This window comes from Adiantum capillus-veneris, chromosome 2, assembly GCF_014529385.1.
Source record: "Adiantum capillus-veneris isolate H3 chromosome 2, ASM1452938v2, whole genome shotgun sequence".
Classification (NCBI taxonomy): domain Eukaryota; kingdom Viridiplantae; phylum Streptophyta; class Polypodiopsida; order Polypodiales; family Pteridaceae; genus Adiantum; species Adiantum capillus-veneris.
This window is the reverse complement of record NC_140932.1, coordinates 61,396,750-61,423,035: the sequence shown is the minus strand read 5'-3', so window position 1 is coordinate 61,423,035 and position 26,286 is coordinate 61,396,750.

Genomic DNA, 26,286 nt, shown 5'->3' with positions numbered 1-26,286 from the left:
ATCACACCATTGGAAGGAAACATTATCACACTACCAAAACACCTGTGCTAAACATCTGTAGAGATTTATGAAAAACCCTTCAAGCATAGAACACACTCAAAATCAAGAGAAATAGAGGACATCATGACAAATCTTGTATCGTGGAGATGTCCACCGCAGAGTATCCATAGGTAAAGAATAGATGGGAAATGAAGAAGTTATGGCCACTCGAACATGGATGTGTCCTTACTCTTGCTAAAAATTGAGCCCTCTAGAAGTTGTGTAGGTGTTTGAGTTATTAAAATGGGCTCTTCCTTATCTTTTATCTACAAGAATTTTCTCTTCCTTCTTAGCTGACAAGGATCTGTATCAAGGCATCTTCTAATTGGATCATTTTAGGCCCTTTTAGGGAAAAAAATGAGGTGTCGATGACCCTTTGGACAAGAAATGGGGTGGGGGCAAGTGGCCGGGGACTAAAAGGTCGATCCAGGCACCTATCTAGCTAAGTGTGTAGTCAAAAAATGTGCTACCTCTCTCCCCATGAGCCCACAAGCCCCTCCATGATGGCAAGCCTTGAGAGCCTATCACCAAGTGATACACCCATAATGGACTCCCCCTTTAGTCTATATACCCTCCACTCTCCACTTTTCTCTTTCCATGTGGGATAATCCCCCCGCCACATGGCACTTCCTCCTCAAGCCTCCCAACTCTCTCATACCCAAAAATTTCCAGATTTTCCTGAAAGAAGGAGCACTTCTCGAGCAACTTCCCTAAACCATAACTTGCTACTCCGGTCACTAAATGACACACCGTAACACACAGCTCAAACCCATCATCTCGACTACTTCTAGAATTCTCAAACCTCAGCATTTATAATTCCAATTATCAAGCTGGCCCAGTTGCCTTTGTCACATGCACCTGCAATCACTTTCTAAGTTGAGACTGCCCACTTCAGATGCTCGTAACTCATGATGTACAAATCGGATTCATGAGCTATAAAGCATGATTGAAAGTAATTATTGAAAACCATGTTTTGGAGACTCAAACAACCCAAAACATCAGCACCCAAGCTTGGAAAAATCATACCTCTGTACATGAATTTTTACAGGGCCACTTTCAAAACCTGCAGAGGTATGTACACATATATACATGAGGGCATGAATTAGTTTCTTTATGCTCATTCAAAAAAGCCTGATAGCGGAACTAGGAGAACTAGAGTGAGCATTTTTTTGAGACTACTTTGAGAACATAGAGGGTGAAGTTAATTAGCGGTAGCAACATAATCATTATACTTAATTAACTTGGCAAGAACAATACTTTTGCAAGAGTGAGAGAGTTAGATAACTTGACAACATTTAAGGACCGGGTTTATGTGGATCCGGTCCCCCCTCCAATAGGCCTTTGTATTATAGATTCTCCCATCAAGGGAGACTTGGTACAATACAATCTTTGTGTTCCTTGTGACCTACGTAAGAATGAGCTCTTGCACTTTGCCAAGTAAGAATGAACTTGAGTGTGTGTGAGAGAGAGAGAGAAAGTATACCCCCCAAGCACACCCCTAGCTTCACTTGGTGGAACCTCCTTGTAGCTCATGAGAGAATTTGATTGGACCCCTACAAGCTTAGCCAATCACATGCTTTAGCTAAATCAAGCAACCATGACAGCCTTGGGACAAGTGTCCCCCTTTCCACTTTGAAAGAGAGGACTTGATAAATGCATAAACAATGAACCCCTTTCCACTTTGAAAGAGACGACTTGATAAATGCATCAACAATTAATTAAATTAGATAAATTATCATCGGACCCTTGAGAGGCCAACCAATAGGATTTAGGCACACCATGAGGACAACATGGAGAGGAACTTGAGAAGTGTCCTTGTTGATTCTTTAGACTAAGCTTTCCTTGTGTGAGGGTGTGTGTGTTCTCTCTCATGCCCCTACAATCAGGGCTTGCCCCCCCTTGAGTAGGGATCTAGTTTGACTTTTGGAACCCCTCAAGCCCCTCAAGCACATTAGTCATGGAGCTCCTTAGCACCTTAGTCATTAAGCACCTCAAGCACCTTAAGCACCTTAGTCAGAAAGCACAACAAGCACCATGAGCACCTTAGTCAGCAAGCACCTCCAACTTGGGCCGGGTTCCCACCTCAAGCACATCCCTAGCTTGCCTAAGGTCAAAGGAATTTGAACACTAACATTTGGAGGCCTTTAATGAAGCTAACCCTAAGGTCTTTATCTCCATTAGCTAGCCTCTCTCTTTGAAAAACCATCTCTCATTTGGATCCCTTTAACCTTGGACCCATGTTGAGATAGATCCATAAGCACATGTCTATATTCTAACCCTTGTTCCCATTCATTCTCCCACATTAAACGATCAGTTTAATATGAGAAAATCATTTGGAATGGTCATATATTAGATTTTATGACATTACCTCTGTCTTGAAATCATTGTCGTTCTTGATTATGACGTAGAAGAGAGAAAGCCTTAGTCATTATTCAATGTTTCTTAGCGGGTTGAGGATACTTTTTACCCTAAGACATCATTCCAAGATGGATGACTAATCCATTTGGGTCTTGGGAGACTTAGCTACCGCAAGCATGTTTGCTCTTAAGTCCATTTCATTCTCCCAAAGTAGAGTCACAAATTCTACTTGGTGTTTGAGAGACGTCGTCATCACACACATAATTCTAAGCATGTATGGTACTTAAATTTGTGCAAAATAAAAAGAGAATTAGTATTATTAAAAAAAACATTGATCATTTAAAGGAAACATTTACATTTTCTTACTCTAATGTAGCATTGTAAGCATTAACAAAGTTCATACTATCCTTAAATTTTATTCCTTGCATCCATCTAACATCTTCAAAAGGATAATTTTTAGCTTGATAAGATACCGTCCGATAATCTTACCATGTTGTAGTACCTTCTCTTCATGCCGAAGGATATCTTCGAGTTGTAGCACCTCTTCTTGGTCTTCAATTTTTGGTGGGTCTTCAATAATTGGTTCTCTTGGTGGCTCTCCTTTGTAGGGCTTAATTAGACTCACATGAAAAGAGTTTTGTATGAGCCAATGGTTGGAAAACTTGAGTTGATAAGCCATGTTATTGATTGGATTAAAGATTTGAAAAGGACCATAGTATCTTTTTGCTAGTTTAGCATAATACTTTTGATGGCGCGTAGAATGTTTTCCTCTTATTTGCCTCAATCCATGGATATACTCTCCCATGGTGAGTTAGGGATTGGCAATGGCTGGAGTAATCCATGTTGATTCCCTCTATCATAGTTGGTCTTTTGGCATACCACACATTTTGAAACATACTCTTGTATGTCCACTTTCAAGGTAGGCCAATAGAAGTACGTCTCTGCTCCTCGAAGAGTATGTTGAATACCTCTATGCCCCGCATAGGGAGGATCATGGGATTCATACATGACTTTCTCACAAAGGGAGTGGGTAACACATAGCCTATTTCTATGGAGAGGATAGCCATCCTGCAAGGTGAATGGTTCTTCTTTCTTCCGCAATGCCAAGCCTGACATTATGTCTTTAAAGTCAGGGTCAATAGCATACTCATCTATCATAGAAGATAGATCATTGTGAGCCGCATTCACTCTTGGTCTTTGTGAAAGTGCATCCGCCACTTGATTATGCTTACCAAAAATGTGAGCAATATAAAAATAAAATTGCAAAGAAAAATTTTCCACCTCATTTGTTTGTCAGAGAGCTTGGTTTGCATCATGACCTACATGAGACTTTGGTGGTCCGTTCACAAAATAAATCAAGTCCTCAATATATAGTGCTTCCATGTGTCTAGGGCATGTAGAACAATTACAAGTTCTTTTTTATATGCTTAAGATTCGTTCATCGACATTGAGCCTTTGCCTCTCATATGCTATGGTATGCCCTTCTTGAAGCAATACTGCTCCAAGACAATCACCACAAACATCACATTGGACCTCAAATGGTTTTGAGAGATCTGGAAGCATAACAGCTGGTTGTTGGGAGGTAAGATTCTCTTTGGCTTATCTAATGAATTTTGCTCTTTGTAGTCCATGAGTACTTAACGTTAATTTTTGTTAAGTCATATAATGGTCCTGCTATTTGAGAGAATTTTGCTATGAAGCGTCTACAGTATGCACACATATCAATAAAGATTCATAGCTCATGTAGATTCCTTGGATTGGGCCATGCTTTTATTACCTCCAAATTTGATGGATCCATACAGATTCCATCGTGAGAGATAGTATGACCTAAATATTGAATCTCTTGAAGGAAAAATCGCTCTTCTTTTGATTGTAAAAAGCTTGTTCTCCCTTAAAGCTTGAAAGGTTATTTGGAGATGTTGTTTGTGTTCCTCCAAGGATTTGGATTAGATGATGATATCATCAAAGAATGGTCTAAATATTTTCTCCATCAAATGATTGAATGTGGTCGGTGCATTAGTCAAGCCAAAAGGCATGACTAGATATTCGTAAATACCAAACATTGTACAGAACGCGGTCTTTAAGATATCTTCATTCAGTATCCTTATTTGATGATATCCACTTTTAAGGACAATCCTACTAAAGTAGGTCAAACCTTGTAGCTTATTAAAGAGATCTTCTACCCGCGGCATGGTAAATCTATTTTTGATAGTGATATGGTTGAGCGTTCGGTTGTCCACACACATGCCGTATGTACCATTTTTCTTTTGCACTAAAAGAACTAGAGAACAAAAGGGAGAGGAGCTACGCATCACCATCCATTTCTCTACAAATTCTTGTACTTGCCTCACGCCGATCTCCTCTTGTTGATCTTTGGAAACTCAATAAGGAGGCTTGTTAGGCGGTGAGCTTCTTGGTAGGAGCTCAATTTGATAATCATCATCCCCTCGTTTTGGAGGTAAGTCCAAAGGGATATCATCGCTAAAAACATCTTGGAATCCTTTTAGAAAATTAGACTAGTCTAGCTTTTCTTGATTCCTACCATCTTCTTTTGATAAAACATTAGGACCCTTTATAGATTTCTTGACAAAAATCATGTACGCAAAAACCGAGCTTTTCATTGATTTGTCAAAAGCAAGAAAATTTACAAGGGGTATGGTACGACCAGGCTCAATAGCATCTATGTACATGTTCTTTTCCCTATACTTGAAGTACAATCTTTTTTGAGGGAACTTTACATTAATAGCCACACAGTCAAACCATGGTGCCCCTAAGATGACATCTTTGTGCTTGAGAGAAGAGATGAAGAAATATTCTTTGTCAACATAGCCTTGGACATGAAGTCTCAATTTCCCAATCGAGGGAGTAATTGTGGCTTCTTCACCCTTGAAGGCTCCAATTGGCTACAACAATATCTTCCATCTCATGACCTTGAATGCCTAATTTGGTGGCCAACTCTGTGGATATGAAATTGTGAGTAGAGCTAGGATCAAACAAGATAAAGGAATCGTGCTCCTTTACTTTCCCCCAAGTATAGGAGAGAGGTGTAATAGGACTAATCTTTGAAGTTCTTAAAGTCAAAAAGAATGTAGTAGGGCATATCTTTCGTTTAGCACGATTTGAAAGATTGTTGATTAAATAGAGCTTATATGAATGAGTTTGAGATATTAAAAGAGAACATATATTCTTTTTTTAAATAATTCACTAAACATGTATTTGATAAAGATTAATGAATAACAGATAGTTTGTTTATGAACAATAAAATTGAGATTTTAATTAATATCATTGTTTTATATTTATGTGTTTTAGCTTACAATGCATGGGTAGGCTTAAAATAAGTTGAAAAAGTAGTGGAGACCCAAAAATAGAGGTTTTATGAGTCGCGACATAAAAGTTGAGTTTTCAGCCAACGAAAGACGTTTTTCGCAATTCTATCCGCGTTGCCTTGTAGACCAGACCTATTCCCGTCGTTTTGAGTATCTGGATTACTCTGTTCTAGTTCGTTTGTAAAAGTTATGATGAAAGCAAATAGAAGGCAGTAGCAATGTAGTATACACGGGGACAGTCACACATACAACATCATACAGCTCTCCTTGCTATCAACCAAGAAGTGGATTTGTTTCTTCATGGTAAACTATTGCAATTGAGATTATGAAGGTACATAATTATGTTTTTTTACTTTGATTATCATGTTGAATTGGTTGCACGAGTATGTTCTTTTGGCTATTTTGTACGCAATGCAGAAATCAATGTGTGAAACAGGATCTGTGCAAAGTGTCATGATAAAAATCTAACCTTCACGGATCGCTTAGCAATCATGTTCTTATCTTATTCTCACACGTATACTTGGTGCGAAAATCAAGTTGACCGAACGCCTAAAAAGCGGCTAATTTGAGAAGTCGCATGCTTTTCCAAGAAAAGAAGGAAAAGAGCGATGGGTGGTGCGTTTGGGGATCATTCACAAATCTCCTCTTCTGCGAGTGCGAGTGAAATTGTGAGTGCGAGTGTGAGTGAGACGTTGCATGCAAACGCACTGAAGCTCAAGGGTGGTCGGGAGGTTTGAGCTCTGTACAACGGAGTGCGCCCATATTCAATTCCTCCTCTGTTGTATCAAAACTCTGCAAAAACTCATCAATACAAAGATCTCTTTCTCTATCTATCTCTATTATTATGTTCCTGTGACAACTCGTATCAGAGCAAGCGGTTGATTCTGGACATGTGACAACTGGTATCAGAGCAAGCGGTTGATTCTGGACTTGGAAGGATATGAGAGAAGGATGAAGGAGCAAGAAGACTTGATTCGGCAACTAGGAGAAGATCTGGAACAAGCAAATCGGGAGCGTGGTGAGGCTTTGCGGGGCAAAGCAACACGAGAGCCTAATATCTATGTGGACCTTGATGGCCAACATAAAGGCAAAAACCATGCTTATCCACCAGGAAACAATAATCATCGTGGCGGCGCTAGGGCACCTGGCGGTGGTGATAGTGGTGATGGTGAAAGTGGTAATGGTGGGAACGGTGGTGGTGGATGTAGAGGTCGTCAACGCGAAAAAGAAACGATGTGACGATATGGGAGAAGTGACAACCAAATCATTCTTAACAAAGGCTAAGCTTAAAGAGTTTGATGGAATAAGAAAGATATGCAATGATTTAGAAGCGTGGATTGAAGAACTCAAAGATTTGGATTATACTTTGACGATGGTGGTGGATGTAGAGGTCATCAACGCGAAAAAGAAACCATGACGATATGGGAGAAGTCACAACCAAATCATTCTTAACGAAGGCTAAGCTTGAAGAGTTTGATGGAGTAAGAAAGATATGCAAAGATTTAGAAGCGTGGATTGAAGAACTCAAAGATTTGGTTTATACTTTCAATATCGAGAACACGACCCACCAGACTTTCGAATGCTCGAGCAAGGTGATCGATAAGACAATACGTACCAAGATGGTTCAATTGGAGACTTTTGGCGATGCGTACGATAGAGGTAAGTCATCTACCCCTTCTTTGTGATGTTTTATGTCTTTGATACGTCCTTTGAAAGCTTCTGTGATCAAATTTATGCGTAAAAGTTGAGATTTAAATTTGAATTTCTTAATTGATTTGGATATTATTCATTGCTTCTTATCGTCTAAATTGATTGAGAAATTAAACTTGAAATTAAATCGAGAAGTTAAAAGACTTGTGGACTTAACCAATGGTAATAATACTTTCACGAAAAAATTAGTAGAAAAATTGTTTTTTTCTTTGAAGAGTCGGAAGCATAAAGATGATTTCTATATCATAAACATTGATATGCATGATGTTATCATTGGTATCAATTAGATGATTGAAAATCATGTTTTGATTGATTGTGTTAAGAAAGAAAAATATATCTTTAATCATTTGATGATGATAAGTCACACTCTTTGTGGAAAGAAAGAGATTCTAAATCTAGTTTTGGCCATGGAATTGATAAGGTGACTTACATGAGAGTGTGAGACGTTTCTTGTGTTTGCTAATGAGATTAAAGAAGAATCTGGGGATAAACAGAAAGAGACAAATCCAAAATTTGTAGAGGATCTCATACATGAATTTAAGGATGTGTTTTCGGACAATCTTCCTGGTATGCCTCCGCCTAGATCGGTAGACCATGCCATAGATCTATATCCAAGAGCAACACCTTATTCAAGGGCTCCATAGAGGTTCAATATTCATGAGCTTAAAGAGCTCAAGATACAACTTGATGATCTTTTTAAAAAGGGTTTCATTAAACCTATTGTATCTCCTTAGGGTAGTCCTGTGTTATTCCAAAAGAAAAAGGATGGTAGATATAGGTAATGCATTGACTATAGGGGATTAAACAAACAGACCATTAAGAACAAATGTCCTCTTCCTCACATGGATGAATTGCTTAGCCAATTGAGTGGTGCCACAATATTACTGAAGATTGAACTTCATTGCGGCTACCATCAAATCCGCATTAAGGCCGAGGACATTCCAAAGACTGCTTTTCGTACACGTTATGGGCATTATGAATTTACAGTTCTTGCTTTTGGTTTGACTAATGCACCAGCAACTTTCATGTGCTTAATGAATAATATTTTTCACCCATATCTTGATGAACTCATTCTGGTATTCTAGGATGGTATTTTTATGTATTCTAAGAATGAAGAAGATCATGCATTGCATTTAAAGAAAACATTTGAAGTTTTGTGTGAACATAAATTGTATGCCAAAGCAAGTAAGTGTTATTTTGCAAAGGATCAAATTGTGTATTTGTGAAGAGTGATCTCTAAAGAGGGGATTCACATTGATCTTGATAAAGTTAAGACTATTGTGGAGTGGGAAACACCTAAGTCATCAAGGGATGTAAGAAGCTTTATGGGTCTAGCACAATATGAGAGAGCACACATTAAAGATTTCTCTAAGATAGCAAGTCCTTTGACCGAATTGACCAAGAAAGACAAGGGTTTTGTGTGGACTTCTAGCTCTGAGACTGCTTTTGAGACCTTGAAGGCTAAAATAACGGAAAATTGTGTTTTAAAAGTTCGTGAGATGGGCAAACCATTTGTTGTGTCCTGTGACGCTAGTGGTGAACAATTAGGTTGTGTTTTGACAGAAGAAGGAAGAGTGGTTGCATATGAGTCTAGGAAGGAAATTAAGATGACATGAATTAAACTATGCAACAAGTGATCTAGAATTGCTTGCTGTTGTTCATGCATTGAAGCATTGGCGTCATCTTTTGCTTGGTGTAAAATTTGAATTGCTTAACTGATCATCAAAGCTTGAATTATATTTTCACTCATCCACCATTGTTAAATAATAGACAAAGAAGATGGATTGAATTGCTGGCTGAGTATGACTTTGATTTGAAGTATTTGTGTGAAAAAGAAAATAAAGTTGTAGATAAATTGAGTCGTAGGCCTATGTGTAATTTGTTGACTATTGTGCGGTCTAATTTGATTGATGATATACATGCTGAAGTTGAAAATGATTCTTTTTATATGCCTATTTTGAAATTCTTGCGTGAAAATATTGGTGAGATGTATGAGAACAAATATCACTTGTATAAGAAAAATTTGTATTATTATGACTGCTTGTGTATTCTTGCAAATTCTGCTTTAAAGAGTCAAATACTGCATTAGTGTCATAATTCACCTTTTTCTGGTCATCTTGGATTGAATAAGACATATGAAAAGATTAAACGTTCATTCTTTTGGCCGCATATGAAATTGGATGTTAAGAATTATGTGCGTGAGGGCTTTCAATGTCAACAAGTTAAGATTGAACATAAGAGGATGCTTGGTGACCTTCAACCCTTAGACATTCCTTTATAGTAGTGGGAGTCTATATCCATGGACTTTATCATTAGACTTCCTACTACTCGTGGAGAGTATGATTCGATCTTTGTGGTGGTAGATAGACTCACAAAATATTTGTAATGAGTAGTTATTCTAGTTTCAGAAGCCGAGGTGCAATGGAACTTCCAGATTGTAAATACAAAGCCATTTGACCCTTTCAACCCCATTTTTGGTTAAACCTAAGGTAGCCTTAGTATATAAGGTACCTAGGTCATTTTGTAAAAAAAATACTTTAATCATAATCAAAACTAAGAGCTGCCGTCTACTACGGGTGAGAGAGAAAGAGAGTGAGCGTGAGCTTTATCCTCTCGCTACGCCCGGCTCGCTCAACACATTGGAGATCCGACTGCACCATTGTTGTAGGCTCGAGGAGAGCTACGCGACAACGCCAAGCATTCCAGGCGAGACGAAGCCCACACGTCGACGCATCTATGAGCTATTTTTGGCCGCCGTAAGTGTATCAAACGATGTCTGTTGTCTGCGTGCTAGTAGTCTATAGAATCGTGGCGACATAAGCTACGCATAGGTACTTATAAATTTTAGTTTTGGGCATTTTCAAAATTTTGTTCTGTCATCCTACGCGTTTCCCGCAGATGGGTTTTGAGTGTAGAAGCTTAGGGACAGGTGTATCCTAGTGAGGGGATGGTGTTCCTTAAGTTTCGTATGAATCTGGCATGATTAGGTGAGTTACTTTCCGTATGTGTGTATGTGGCTAGGTGGTGTAGTTGAGAGCATTGAGGTTCTTGATTGTGGTTTAGTTGGCCTTCCAGAGTGTTGTATGTGTAGGATGGTCTCAGCCTGACAAGCTAAAGAGATTTCCTCCGTGTGCCTATCGTGTGATCTGTGTCCTCGATTGACATTATGTTGATCTAGGTAGTGTTTGCATGCACTTCATGGGTGTTTGAGTCACCTGTCCAACATTGGCGCCGCTGCCGAGGACACAAGGACCTAAGTAGGTTTCCTACTAACACTCGTGTGATGGTTGCTTGATTTAGTTTTGACTAAAGAAAGCGTTTTTCTTAAGTGGATCCGGAAGAGGATATTCCGTGATCAAGTGGATAGCCAGGAAGCGTGTGTCTTGCCGAGGGTCTGCGACTAGATAGGTTAATTTAGGATCTGTGGATTAGAGTAGTTGTTGGTGGTCGATTGATTTGTGAGGTGATAAAAGCGTTTACTAGTCCGTGTGTGGCAGTGAAGCGTTTTTCTACTCATAGATGCAAAATCCCATATGATTTGTAGGAGTAGCTTTAGGTAAGTGATCCGAGTCTGATCTAGAGCTATTCAACACTTAATTATTTGCTAAAGTGCTTGATTGCATTTGAAATCACGGAAAAGTGTGCTTTTGAGGGTAAAAATTCATTAAACAAGCTTTTGTGGATATTTTTGTATGACTGACTGATGCTGTGCATATAAAAGAGCATTTGCAAGGGTTCTGTGAAGAAAACCTGCAATTCTGTAAACATAGACATCCTACGCGTAGGATGTCTCAAGGGGGTTCTGAAGACCAAATTTGAAAATTCTGACTACACTTGTGGGTTCAGAGGGTAGGTTTTATCCTAGTAACATATTGACTTGGGTGTTTTTTCCTATTTTTGTTGACCAAAAGCCAAAAGGCGGAGTCAGAAAACATAAAATTTCAGCAAAGGCTTAATTGAGTGATTTTTGCATGTTTTTGAAATTGTGAAGCATACTTGCACTTGCTGAGAGCATAAGGAAGCATCAGGGACACTTCAGTCTCAAAAAATCAGCAGTAGACATCTTACGCGTAGGATGTCTACAGGGTGATCTAGTGAAATTTTTGAAATTCTGAGTTGACGAGTGTGTTCAGAAGGTAAGTTTTACCCTATTTTCACCTGGAAAGGGAAATTTGACCATATCTTGACAGGATAAGGCCAGATAGACTGAAATTGCCAGACATCCTACCCAATTTGTGCCAAAGCATTATTTTGAGACCAAAACCATAATATGGCTGAATGAACATGTCTTGAATGATATATTGAGTGACTGAAAGGGGTTTCACCTCATTTGGGTGAGAAAATTGGGTTCAAAGCAGACTTTAGCACTTTTGACTGAAAAAAAGGCAAGAACAACTAAAATTTGGGACTTTTGAAATCCAAACCAAAATCTAAGCATATCACTGGGTTACTGACATCAAGGGGAAGCTGTGGGACAAGTCTGGGGTCAAACATGCCAAAAAAACATCCTACACGTAGGATGTCTTCTGTGTGATTTTGGACTCTAAACAAAATTTTGAGCATACCACAGTGATCAGCACCTTAAGGAGAGTCCGTGGTTCAAATTTGGGGCAATTTTGAGCAGTTAGACATCCTACGCGTAGGATGTCTAAGGCATGATGTAGAGGCCAAATTCAAAATGTGGACATAGCAGGGTGTTGTATAGCCTTAGGCAAGCCTCCTAGTCAATTTTGGTCCAATTTGGAGTTGATTTGACTTAGGAATTCATCTGAGCAGACATCAGGCTTTTGTAACAGATTCTTTATCATTTGACCAACCTATAGGTGTCAGAATCAAAAAGTAAAAACAGATGTGAGCTTAGCACATCAAGGGGAAGCTACAGTGCAAGTTTGAGCTGAAACAGAGCAAAAAGACATCCTACGTGTAGGATGTCTCCAGGGTCATAAAGTGGTCAAAACTCTACTTTGGCCATATAGGGAGGTTCTAAGTGTCACAAGGATTCCAAAACTTTTTTCAAAAGTGAATTTGGACCTTGTTTGACCTATTTACCACGCAAAGACAAGAATTGTCAGACATCCTACTCTTGGAGTGCACTAGAAGCTTATGCAGCCCAAATCTTGGTTTATTGGCATCCAAATTAAATTTTGAGTATAGCATTGGGTTGCTGAGCACTAGGGGAATCTTGGGATCAACTTTGGACAAAATCTGAGCAATTAGACATCCTACGCGTAGGATGTCTCCAGCTTGATTTAGGACTCCAAACCAACTTATGAGCACACCACTGTGATCAACACATCAAGGAGAAGCGGGGGTGAAAATTTCAAGTCATTCTGAGCAAAAAGACATCCTACGCGTAGGATGTCTCAAGGCCATTTTTAAGTCCAAATGAAATTATGAGCATACCATTGTGTTGCTGGATGCAGCTACATGGTTCGACTCGGTGGAAAAATGGGATTTTGAGACCCTAGATGAGCTGTTTGAGGAGTTTATTGAAGAATTCTCACCAAAAGGCATTGCTCACAACACGGTCTCGCAAATCCTTAGATTCAAACAGAAAGAGAATGAATCAGTACACAAAGCATCATTACGGCTCAAGAGATATGTTAAGCTCTGTCCGAGAGCGGAATTACCTACGCAAGCACGACTGATGCTGATCTTTATCCACGGAATGAGACATGCGAGTCTTCAGAAGGATCTGCATATGATAAGGAGGATGACGCTAAACGAGTTGATCAAAGAAGCTCTTTATCTAGTGGATAACTGTGAGGCATACAAGGAAGAGGACTTAAAGAGTCAAGGAGATGACACATACTCTCATCACAGTGTTTCACAGATAAGTGAGTCCATTGCCAAGCCAACGACACCTATTGATCAAGAAAAGCTTATCGTCGATGACTTGGTCAAGAGTTTGATTCCTCTTGTAAGATTTGATTTGGGAGAGTTGAAGTGGTGTGAAATTGAGAGAAAATGGACGAACCATACGGGAGAAGAGTGCTATTATAGCATGGGAAATGCTAGGGAGAGGTATGTACAACCTGTTCCAGAAGCACCTACTCCACCTAGATACATTATGGAGAATGCGCCAAGACCAGTAGGAGTTTTAAGGCCACAGCTTGTCTTAGGACAACAACCTCCGCTGCCAGGTGCTAGAATGCCGGTAGACATGAGATACATGCCAATGATGGAAGCATCAAATAAACCAACGCCGGTACCAGCTACAATGTGGTTTAGCAACCAAAGTGGGTACTACCCTTCGGAACGATTCATTGCAATAGCGGCTTATCTAGGTCAAAGCTTGCTTATAGCCAAGAGGAAATGCTAAAAGAATCTCCTCAACCAGAGACAGATTGTCACAAAAGTCGTGACAACCACTTGGTTAAACAATGTCCTCATACCAAGATCACTGAAGTAAACTCCTATTGTCTTGAGTGTGGCATCACTCACTTGATCCCCGATTTCCCGAAAAAACCAAACCAAATCAGGAAAATCACGACAAATGTATCAGGGATTGTTCAGCTCCCTAGTAGCTCAGAAAATGAAAATGTTGTACCAGTTCTAGTAGTTACGAGACAAGCTCAAAAGAAAGATGATGAGAATCCAGAGACAAAGAACACGGAAAGTGACACGAGTCCAAAGACAGATGATGGACCAAAGACAGACGCACCTAGTCAGAAAACCAAGAGCAAACGAAATAGTTGGAAAGCTAGAAAGACTAGGATGAAAGCACACAGGGAACGAGAGAAAAAATCCCTAGCTGAGAAGCTTGCCGAAGCTGAGGAGAAGATAAAACAACATGAGGAAAAGGAGGCACCTTCTCTTACACAGATGGTTAAACCTCTAGAAGAACCATCCACAGATGAGAAACCGAGAAGTGCTAGTTCAGGAGGATCTGTGCTGGCAGATAAGGTTAATGAGATATTAGATGCCCTCTTGAAAGCCTATGATGTGAGGCTCAAAAACAACCAAACCCAAGAACACAAGTGGATGAAATATCCCTATGCGGAACTAGAAAATCAAAGGTTTGAAATGTGCCAGAAAATGATTCAAATAGCCCAAGCTGTACTAGAACCACCAGTTGCAAAACCTGAGGATGTGATCCGTGTCATGCCTACACAAGTAATCCTACCAAACCAGGAACTAAAAGAGCCAGATTCTAGTCATGAGCACAGACCAAACCTCAAAGACCCAGCATTAGAACCAAGCATAGTACTGAATACCACAGATAACTCTTCCGAAGGATTTCACCAAGCTATACCTGAGGATTGTAAAGAGATAGATGGTCTTGACGAATTGTGGAAACAAGTCAGAGAGGCCAATGAAGCTGATGACCTAAGAAGACGAGTAGACAAGACTGGTGATGAACGAGGAGTGTTTCTACCACCAATAGAGGAATTTGAGACTGGATCTCAAATGAATTTTTAGAATTGCGATCATATTGGGGCGACAAAGGATCTGTACAATCTATGGATAGTCAACCCCATTCGCTAAGAACACTACCGTCCTACATGGGAGAGTACGAGACCAAGTCAGATGTGGTTGCAGTCCCATCACAAAGACCGTCTCCCAACAAGGCCATCGATTCAAAGGGGCTAGTAGATATTCTATCTACCCCAGTCACCTGTACAATAATGTTAGCCGAGTTGCTCAAAATAAGACCAAACATGTGGGCTAATGTGGGTAAATGTCTAGAGAAATTTGGTGTAAAAACCCCAATGACTCAAATCGAGGAAGGCATCAAAGAGCTTGAAATGCCTCAACTAAATACTAGGCCAGTGCCATTAAACAAGGTAGGCGAGTATTACGAGGGAGAAGATGGAAACACCACCCTTCCTATGGAATTCAATAATGTCAAAACCATGGCAATCCTTGACAGTGGAGCTGGTGTGGCCATTGCAACCAAAGAGGTTTGGAAAAAATGGGAAAAACCCGCCTTGATATCCACACGAATGACCGTGCAGCTTGCAGACGAACACAAGGAAAAGACCCTAGGACTGCTAGAAAAAGTACTTGATACTTCTTGTGGCATTGAATATGAACACACTTTTGCTGTGGTTGACTTTGGCAAGAAGAAAAACTATGACATCATTCTGGGAAGACCATTCATGCGACAATTGAAAATGGTCCATGAATGGGGTATGACCATATATACCTGAGAAATATGGAAACCATAACAAAGATAAACTTGAGGGACCATAGCTATAGGGATGTGACGAGAACACCGGTTGAGGAGTTTGATGCCGCCACAGTAACTTGGTTCGGTAAGCCTAAAGAACTGTGGATGTGTGGAGCTTCACAATGTGGTAGCTTGAAACGTGAGGAATGTATCCTAGAGCGAGTTATTGAGGATAGGGACTATATCCCAGAACCATTTCCTGAAGAAGAGTTAGAGACTTTTGGATGGGAACACATCTTGGCTACTCTGGACGTGTGCGCCGTGGAGGATGCTCCCACAACAAAGTTTTGTGATGAAAATGGCTATGATGTCGTTCCTTATTTTGCAGTGAGTGTAATCCAAGAAAACAAAGAGATCCAGACATCAACAAGCTCTCAAAATAAGGAGAAAACAAATAAATGTGGAGAATCAAAAGATGAACAAGACGACGAGTTCTATGACTCTGTAGAACACTTCGAGCTTCAAGAAGATCAACGACCCAGGAAACAATGTCATCGCTACATGAATAAAGTGCATGAAAAGTGGATTCCAAAGTCCTCGGTGAAGACACAGCCACCACAAGCATCCTCATACATGGCTCCTAATAAGGATGCAAAGAATCAGCTACTAGGAGGAATACGACCAAAGCAACGAGCTAACAATGCTCTAATCAATGGGCTAGAAAAGTCCTCCAAGAAACTAACACCCACGAGCAAACAGACAGTAACTTTCCACTACCAGCCAAAAAATCAAGGGAAAGTACAAGAAGTCAAGCTTGCTGAGGATAGTAGCGATAGTGCTGAATCTTATGACATCCCCTATCATCAACTCAGGTCATCACTATCACCAACCCCTTCAACAACAACCATGACAGGTCAAAAGAACAGGACAACAAGTCAAAGCCAAAAATCTCGACAAATCTGGATACCAAAAAGCCAGATCGACCAAAAACAGATATGGATCAAGAAGACAAAAATCTCTAATGACAAATCACAAGATCCAACCCCAAAACAAAAACAAGGAAAGCGTGGACGAACAGGTAAGAATATCACAAAGTCGCAAGCTTTCACAACTCAGGTTTGGGCTCCAAAGAAGTTGAGTCAAGCACAAAAAAGTCAGGAATTCATTTGGATTCCAAAACAACCACAATATCAGCTTTCAAAGCCTAAATACCGTCCCCAACCAAGCATACAAGGGCTGAAGCAAAGACCACTGTTGACTCACACAACAAAAAGGTAGATCCCAAAGAAGTCTCTTCAAACAGAAATGAAGCACGGGCAAGTATGGATTCCCAAACGAGGGCAAGCCAGCAAAACAACCAATAATCGCAAAGAAATGGGTCCCAAAGAAGAACAACGAAACTGCTGTCACTGCATCGCCGTTTGAATTCTTACAATTCTTCCTATGATTACAATACAGTTAGAAGAGAGCAAGTCGCTTCAATCAAGCAAAGATACAAGAGCTTCAAGACCATTACATTGCTTAGAATAGGAAGCCTCGCCAACAAATGCCAATAAGCAAATTGCTTATACCCACATCTTGCACAACATAAATCTTTTCCATGCATTGATTGTGTATGCATAATAGGGCTACATTACAAGGCCTGCATAGGCACAACTTTTAATTTCCCAAGCACAACACATACCCTTTGCGATACCCTGTCGTAAAGGATGACTCCAAATAGGAAGGGGGGAGGCATTCTGAATGCGGACCTAACATTATGACTATTAGAGGGCAATGTTTTGTGAGAGGCATTAAATTTTTGCATTTTATTGTGATAATTTTTTGACAAAATTTAGAGTATATGCCCTCATAGTAGTGTTACAGAGGAGTATGGGGACAAAATCCATATATGAGCCCCTAGGGACATGTGTATAGTGTACATAGCATTTAGATTTCTATTTGAATGATTTTTCTTTTGTTAAGTTTTTTTTAAGATTTTATTTGTTTATTATTAAGAAAAAATAAAAAAAATCCATAATCCACATGAAGGAAAGACTGACGAGAGGTCTGAGCACTACAAAGAGAACAAGGTACAGGGAAATGATGAAACTTCACGAAGTATGTCTCAGCAGCCACTACAACAGCCGAAGAACTTGTCACAAAGCAGTGTCAACAGGCAACCGACAAGTCATAAAAGTCAGAGTCGAGTAGCTAAGCCACAAAATGAGTGAGGTGTTAGTCCCAAAGCTTCAAGTAATATTCTCTGTGGTCTAAGCGTTTTACCTATTCTAGGTACTGCTCAAGCTGGAAGAGTTGAGCATATTTACGTTGTGCCGCTCATGCTAGTATAGGTGAGCAAAAGAGTCGAAGTCTAAGTACTTAAGTCTAGTGAAGTGAAGGAGAAGGTCCAAAAGACACTCACGTACTGAGCACAGTGAGATACGAGTGGAGAAACTTCTACATCGAAAACCCTTCTTGGAGAGGTGGAAGCTATTGAGACATCTTTTGATGTCACATGTGCTACATTTATTCCTCGAAACACCCATCCTCTCCTTCTTTCACATTGCATGCTTTTGTTGACAAATTTCTCATATGCATATAGAGTGTCCCATAATTGGCACTTGCATCAGGCACTCTTTCCGTGTTTCGCCCAAGCACTCACCTTTCATGAACATGTACTTCACGTTCAACTTCTCAACTCCAATAAGAGCGTATACCAAAGGCATTTTTTTCCCACCGGGTTTTCTCCCTTTGGTCATCCAGGTTTTAGACCCTAATCTAAAGACACCTATCACCATCCTCTTGTACATATTCCTTCTACATCAACAATAAGGAAATGCTACTCAAATCAATTGACAAAAGAATTTGAGCACCAATTTCAGATCATAGCATACTTCTCCTCAATGGCGCGTCGAAGAATGGCCTACAATGACAAAGTTGCAGACAACACTAACAACATGATTGCACAGGAACAAAGAAGTCCCCAATGAAGAAGAGCAGACATAAAAGTAATCAGAGGATCTCAAAAGATGAATGGTTATGATGATAGATGTCCTCTGTAATGGATCATAGTTCATGTTGTGGTTTGACAAAGTTACAAGCAGTGCAACAGATGAAGCCAAAACGACAGCAAAGACCACATCGCCATTGACAATCAGGTCATGTCGGGGATGACATGAATGCGGAAGGGGGGAATGTTGACCGCTGGGTCAACAACACAACATAACTCAAGTTTCGTACTAAATTCTTATCATTTGCGAGTTATGAAATACTGCAGATTATGGCTATAAACGTCATTTGTAATGAGTAGTTATTCTAGTTTCAGAAGCCGGGGTGCAATGGCACTTCCAGATTGTAAATACAAAGCCATTTGACCCTTTCAACCCCATTTTTGGTTAAACCTAAGGTAGCCTTAGTATATAAGGTACCCAGGTCATTCTGTAAAAAAAGACTTTAATCATAATCAAAACTTAGCAGTGCCGTCTACTGCGTGTGAGAAAGAAAGAGAGTGAGCGTGAGCTTTATCCTCTCGCTATGCCCGGCTCGCTCAACACATTGGAGATCCGACTGCACCATTGTTGTAGGCTCGAGGAGAGCTACGCGACAACGCCAAGCATTCCACATGAGACAAAGCGCACACACCGACGCATCTATGAGCTATTTGCCGCCGTAAGTGTATCAAACGATGTCTGTTGTCTGCGTGCTAGTAGTCTATAGAATCGTGGCGACATAAGCTACGCATAGGTACTCATAAATTTTAGTTTCGAGCATTTTCAAAATTTTGTTCTGTCATCCTACGCGTTTTCCACAATTGGGCTTAGAGCACTACAACAAAAGAAGGTGTTATCGACGCAGATATCGTCGCGGTCCATCGCTATCCGCGTCACTGTGAAACCAGTCGCTATTAGCTACGCGCATAGCGACGACCATAGCGACGCATATAGCGACGACCATAGCAGAAAAAAATTTTCTTGGGCAGAGGGCAGGTAGCCTGGCCTGTGCCCAGTTAAAAGATAGACACAGCCACAGCCAGACTTTCTGCCCTCTGCGCAAGAAATCGAGCAGCACCAAAATATCAACCATGCTCCCGCGCGTAGAAATTTCGGCAGAGTTTCCTTTGTTTTTACATAAACTTTTTTAAAAAAACCATATCATGTTGAGGCGGTCCGGGGCGGGCAACAAGAGAGGCGACCTCTAAACACCCCTCAAGGCTCCCGTGCTGCTCAATTGGGGCTGGGGCAACCACAAGCACAACACAACAACAAACCCACAGCCAAACCCAAACAAGATAGGGGCACCACCTAGTTATGGTATGCGAACTAGGACGCAAGAAAGATTTTGGCACAACCAAGAAGATGCACCACACAATGCACACAAACAACCTCACACCATGACACACACAAACTGGACCAGAGAGATCTAGAGCAAAGGGAAGAGAGAGAGAAAAGGATCTTGCCTAATACCGTATTTGTGACTTGCAAATGGAGATGGTTCGTTATGATGCTATCGTAGAACTTGTATAAACTCACTCAATGCTTAGTGATTGCTAAACATTGCCAAAACACACACACACTGTCTTAGGGTGTGGGAGACCTCTCACCACAATACCCTCTTACAATGGACACAAAACTGGCAATGAAAAACACACTAAAACACTTTCTAAAATCAAGATCAACCGATAAAAACTCAAATACACAAGTCACCTTGAATTCTCCAAACCGTATTGCACAAATGGAGGGACGAAGATTTGAACGTCGAATCACGCCTTTGATGCACCAAACCTCAATTTATTGATGATGAAGGAGCATATACAATAGTGGTTTTGAGGTTTGTGGAACTCACGCTCTCTCACTTGCAATGTGTAGCTTGAAGGCTTCTCTCACACCAAGAGTGAAGCTCACAAGTGGTTGCTACACCTAAGTCTCTCCTCATGCATAGAGTGTTGGGGTGCTATGTGAGATATTGGAGGTTGTTTTACAAGAAGGAGAGGGGCCTATTTATAGGTTGGATACCCCTCATTAAGATTATTAGAAATCCTAATTTACAAGCTAACAAATCAGGATTATGATTTTTTGAATATCAAAACATTGCGGGCCTTCTTTGTCTGCTTGAGTCATGGATGTGGGCTCAAAAGAGAGCATTATTGATGGTAAATAATGGGAAAGTAGAGTTTTAATCAAGGGGAGAGAGAGAGAGAGAGAGAGAGAGAGAGAGTTACTTTGTACATGTCTTGAGGTGAGGTGTCTTTTATGGTTAGGTCAATACTATTTTGTGTTAGTATGTTAGTGGTTAGTGTTAGTAATCACTAGAAAGTTAATGATATATTTACAATGGGTAGAATGGGGTGGATGGTTGGCGTAAGAGGGGTGAATTAAAAGAGAATCATTGAGATGGTGAAGCTTTGAAGAAGCTTGAACTCACCCTTGTGTAGATTGTGGAAAAAATGACCGCTGGTCTTCTTCTTCTTCTTCTTCGCTTCTTTACGCCGCCGCCACGGTTGACCACCACGATGAAAAGAGGATTTGTTGATGAAAAATCCTCAATTTGCAGAAGTTATCATGGTTAAGATGCTGAATTTTAGATATTTTAGGAGAGGTAAATGAAATTGTAACATAGAAGCAATAGAGAGAGACATGGAGAGGGTGTATGTATGTAGAGGTTCATAAAAGAACTATAGGGATGAGAGAGAAGGGTAATGGTGAAGAGGGTGGGAGAAGCCATGGAAATTGCAGGTTTGAGTGAGGGAAGGAGAGGGAGGGATGTGTAAGAGTGAGTAGGTGTGTGGAAGTGTGGAAAGAGGTGAGAGAAGACTATGGGCTACTTGTGAGAAAAGTGGGCAGACTGGGGTCCACTCAAAAAATCATAGCTCACCGCTGGTAGCTCCAAAAATCATGAAAAAATTTGAGGTGATTATTCAGAGCGTGGGCTACATTTTCTCTTTTGACCACCGCTCCAAATTCGGAGTGGAGATAGGTGCCAAAATTCTCACCAAAAAGCTTTTTGTTTATGCCTGCAAAAGTCTTTTAGTGGCCCCCTCCTTTGTTGAATTTGTACAATGCATCCAAGAGTGAGCCCCTCCTTTGTCATATTATAATACAAAGCATTCAAGTTGCCCTTGAATCATGCATGGAGGAGGATTATTGGTGAAATAAGAAATATATACATGGTGGGACTAGTGTATGGACTATTCATGGACTTTAGCTCAATGAGCACATGGTGTTAGAATAATGAGTAAAAATAATAATAAAAATATGGAGGAGTTATGGATATGGAAAGATATTGGAATCATATGATATGGTCCCTCCTTGAATTATTTTGGGTGAAAGAGGAAAAGGTATGCAAGTAAATAATATAATAAAAGTAACCAATGAGTAGAAATCAATTTTTTGTTTTCACGAGGGTGAGGGTGAAAATGTGGGAGTGATTTGTATAAAGGAAAAATATGAGGTTAGAGTATGTACATATTGGCAAAAAATATAATTATGGTGTAAGAGAATGAAAGAAGGTGTACATAGGTTTAATAAAACACACACCTAAGTAGAAATATTTAAATAAAATACCAAAATAATTATAAAAAATCCCTATATTTAGGCCATATATACAATGAAATATTTACACACAAAGAGGCCATAATATACTTTTATTTTTTTATTTTTTTTTATTTTTATTTTTTGGCTCACCTAGCCCAGTGACTAGCTAGCTGAGGGTTTTTAAGAAAATATGGGGAAAGTTTCCTAACTCACACACGCCTATATATAGTGAAATGGTAGGGATAGCCACAGTGTTTGGGTGATTTTGGTAGGGTGAGGTAACTCACTATGGCAATTACAGAGAGCCGAAAAACGGCTATCATTAGCCCTCCCCCAGGATGATGGTATATTCATGTACCATCATAGAGCATCTTTTCCAAAGAGAGTGCTTCAGAGTCCTTGACGAGATTTTCATTGTTTGGCCCCTTAGAATTTTGGTTGGAGTTACACTCATGCTTCATGTAACAATACTTACATGAGACAGCGGCCTTTGGACAGATCTTTGGTAGATCCTTTGCTAGAAGGCGACTCAAATAGGGCTTCAAGCGATACCTGTTTACCTTCCTGGAGTGCTCTTTACCATTCAAGTCCATAAGCTGATAGTAACTAGAATTGAAAGCCTTCTTGACTATGTATGGCCCTTGCCATCTAGTTTCAAACTTGGCATCAAAACGATTGTCAAGTCGATTGTCATACCTTAGCACAAGATCTCCTTCCTCGATGCCTTTGTCCTCCAGTTTCTTGTCGTGCGTTTCTTTCGCTTGTGTGGCTTTCCTCTTGTAGCACTCGTATGCTGCTTCTCTTTTCCACTCAAGCTCCACTAACGTAAGAAGTCGATCCATCCATACCTCTTGATCATCTTGTGCTCCTCTGCCATGAAGTCGCATTGTTGGAATGTTGAGCTCGATAGGCTGCAAAGCCTCTTGACCATAGACCAAGTGAAATGGTGTGAACTCCGTGGCTTCCCTATATGTGGTTCGATACGCCCACAAGGCACCATCCAAGAAGTCATCCCACAACTTTGTTTTGTTTTTCACCATCTTTCTAATGATGCCTGCAATGACACCATTAGCTTTTTCTACCAAACCATTTGATTGGGGATAGTAGGGTGTACTGTGACGATGTAGAATGTGAAGTTCTTCATAGACTTCTGTGAGCAATCCCTTTCTAAACCCTGGACCATTATCAGAAACAATCTCCAAAGGTGTGCCAAATCTACAACAAATGTGAGTGTAGACGAATTTGCTCACTGTCCTCTCATTCACCTTTGCCACGCTTTGTGCTTCCACCCACCTAGTCATATAGTCTACAGCCACTAGAATGTAGAGTTTACCATTTTTTGTCCTAGGCAGAGGACCCATAGCATCAATGCCCCACTTTTCAAACGGTCCATTTGCAAGCACGATTTGCCTTGGACCATAAACCAATCTTCTATTCCCATTTACCTGACAATTGTGACAACTTTTACACCAATGTTGGACATCCACATGCAGACTTGGCCAAACATACCCCGCAAGCAAAATCTTCTTCAGAGTTGATTCTTGGGCAAAATGACCACCACATGCCTCTTCATGCAAACCTTTTAGAATGGCTGGAATTTCCTCAATAGTTGGTACTCTTCTGCATACTTGATCCTTCCCTCTTTGATAGAGGGAGCCTTCTAGGAAGAGATACATGCTTGCCTTCTTCATGAGTCTCCTCTTCTGAGCCTTCGTGAAGTCTTGTGGAAACTCACCCTCCAAAATGTAGCCGATAATGGGAGCCAATGACTCCAATCCCTGGTATCTCGGTTGCTTGACAGCTTCTGCCACCATGATGACCTGCACTTCTCTCTCAACACATGTAACTGCTTGTTGTGCAAGTAAATCGGCATCTTCATTTTGTTTCCTCGGAATATGATATAGTTGCACTTCTTCAAACTGATTAAACATCCTACGAATGGCATGAACTTTTGTCCTTAAGCTTTCATTCTTGCATGCCCAAATGCCTAAAATCTGTTTAACAATGAGAAGTGCATCTCCTTTTACCATGAGACGTTTTATCCCTTGGCCAATGCACATCTTCAAACCATGAAGTAGTGTGTCGTATTCTGCTTCATTGTTGCTAGTTGAACCTGGTAGATTGACCTTCTCTTTCGTGACCACCTCTCCACTTGGGTTGAGCAACACTAGCCCTCCCCCTGCTTTCCCTGTGGCTCGTCGAAAAGCTCCATCAAAGAACAAAGTAAAAGCATTAGGAAGACTTTTTGGTGGTGGCAATGGTAGGGTCTTTACTTCAGGCACCTTAATCTCCTTTTCGTGCACCCTATAAGTGAGAATCCCTGCCAATTGTGCACGCACACTATCTTCTACCTTGAAAGAGTATTGAAACTCTTGCAACTCCATAATCCACTTTGAGATCCTAGTACTAAGATTCATTTGAGATGACACCCAAGGAAACAAATTTTCTGCAGTGAGAATTACAAAAGGTTTTGGTAGTAAGTAGGATCTAAACTTTCTCACCGCAAACATGAGAGAAAGCATCATGAGTTCTACTTCTGTGTAGTCTCTCTCCAAAGCATTCATGACCCTACTAGCAAAGTAGATGGGTCGCATCCTTGTACTGTGGGGATCTTGTTGTAGCAACACAGCACCAATTGTTTCCCTTCCAACACTAGAGCTAACAAAGAATGTGTACTCCCAACAAGGAGGCATGAGTGTTGGTAGCTCTGACAAAATGACTTTAATGTTACAAAAATACTCTTCAAGCTCATCAGACCATGCAAATTCTACTTGTTGTGTCAACTTTTGCAAAGGATAAAGCAACTCCGAGGCTAAGTGAATGAAGCGTGACATATACTTCACCTTCTGAATGAAAGAGATGACCTCCTTAAGACTCTTCGGTGATGAGAGCTCAATAAGAGCCTTTGCCTTTGAAGGATCCACCTCAATGCCTTTATAGGAAACCTTGTGACCGAGCAAGATCACTTCATCCTCACCTATGTGGCACTTGTCGGGGTTGAGTTGACCTCCCATGTCGTAGAGCTTCTTTAAACCTTCTTCTACCCTTTGTAGATGCAATGATTTTGAGCTATAAATGCAGAAATCATCAATGAACACCCTAATTGATTTTCCAAAGAATGCTTGAAACACCATGTTCATGAAACGTTGGAATGTTGCAAGAGCATTTGTCAGACCAAATGGCATGACTCTAAAAGCATAACAACCCCAAGGAGTGATAAAGGTGGTTTTCAATTGATCTTCCAATGCGATACCTATTTGAAAGTAGCCTGAGTAGCCATCACACACAGTGTACTTCTCATGACCAGCTACCTCATTTAGTATCTCATCCTGAAATGGGAGAGGAAAGTGATCTCTTTTTGTTGCCTCATTGAGTGGACGGTAATCCACACACACCCTCCACTTTCCGTTTTTCTTAGGAGTGACAACAACAGGAGAGACCCACTCTGAATTCTCCATTGGATAAATGAAACCTGCTGCTAGAAGCTTTCTTACCTCCTTGAGTAGAGCCTGCTCCTTTATAACTCCTAGCCTTCGTAGCTTCTGAGCTTTAGGTGTGGCCTCAGGCTTTAACTCAATCTTGTGCTGAACAACATCTACCCCACACACGTCGGTGTAGTCTTTAGCGAAAAGCCTAGGAAACTTCCTTAGCACACATTTGAACTCCTCTCTTTCATCCTTTGTAAGCGTTGTTGATAGCATACCTTCCAGCATCCCTTCATCTTGAACACCTTCGTTCTCTTGAGGACCTACCTCCTCCAAGCCTTGACAAGAGGTCTCTTGGTTGCTTGGCTTAAACCTTACCCCCATGACTTCGATGGAAGACTCCTCTTCAGTAATGCTGCTGCTACTTTCTTCTTCTGAAGTGCTATCGGTCCAACCTTCTTCCGTCTCACTTTGAGATGATTCTTCATGGAGCTCCTCTTGGCGTTGCTCCTTCATGTCAAAGACAACCTTCTTGTGATTGTCATTCCTGCAAATTAGCTTTCCACTCTCCCAATCCTGCAAAGCTCGCATTTTCATTAGCCATGGTCTTCCTAGGATAAATGGGTAACCATTTCCCTTGGTAGACATGACATAGAAATCCACTGCCTTCTTAATGCCAAAGGCCTCTACAAAGACATTTTTACAAATGCCTACACACCTAGCCTTGCTATTGTTTGCCATCTTGACTTTGATTTCAGGTGTCTCATGGATGTGCATGCCTAATCTTTGCATGAGTCCCTCTG